General features: G+C 43.5%; 1 protein-coding gene across 1 annotated transcript in view; it reads left to right on the top strand.

The window, feature by feature from the left end:
• The window catches only part of LOC127009934 (glutamine synthetase), a 12,100-nt gene continuing 11,606 nt past the window's right edge, over nucleotides 1-494 (top strand). Inside the window, exon 1 of the mRNA XM_050883470.1 lies at nucleotides 1-168. The gene's annotated coding sequence lies outside the window, so the exon portion shown is untranslated. The remainder of the gene's footprint in view (nucleotides 169-494) is intronic.

Below are 494 nucleotides of genomic sequence, written 5' to 3'. Positions count from 1 at the left end.
CCCAGCACACCCCCTCTTCCTGATTCGTCCCTCGCCCCGCCCCCTTCCTCCATCCAGTATATAAGGCGGAGGGGGGCCGGCCGCCAATCACTGCTACCCAAGCCATCGCTCCGAACGTCCCCAGCACCTCCAGTCTACCTCTCGCCGTGGATTGTGAAAGAGATTAAGGTACACACATAGGCCTAAGACATTATTTTTTTTATCTTAGCACTTTTATTTTCAGTCTCTTTCCAGCCCAATACATCTATTAACTTTTCTTTTAAGCCCACCCGCCCCCCCCCAAAAAAAATTACGCTTTTTAAAATAACTTCCAACTCCAAAGAAAAAAAATCGTTTGTCATATTCTTTTTTTTTTCGGTCTCTTTTCAGCCCAATACATCCACTGACTTTCCTTTTAAGCCCACCCAACCAAAAAATTACGCTTCTTAAAATAACTTTCAACTCCAAAGAAAAAATCATGTCATATTATTTTTTTTTCCGGTCTCTTTCCAGCC

This window comes from Eriocheir sinensis, chromosome 42 (assembly GCF_024679095.1).
Source record: "Eriocheir sinensis breed Jianghai 21 chromosome 42, ASM2467909v1, whole genome shotgun sequence".
NCBI classification, from domain to species: domain Eukaryota; kingdom Metazoa; phylum Arthropoda; class Malacostraca; order Decapoda; family Varunidae; genus Eriocheir; species Eriocheir sinensis.
This window is presented reverse-complemented; position numbering and strand designations above follow the sequence as displayed.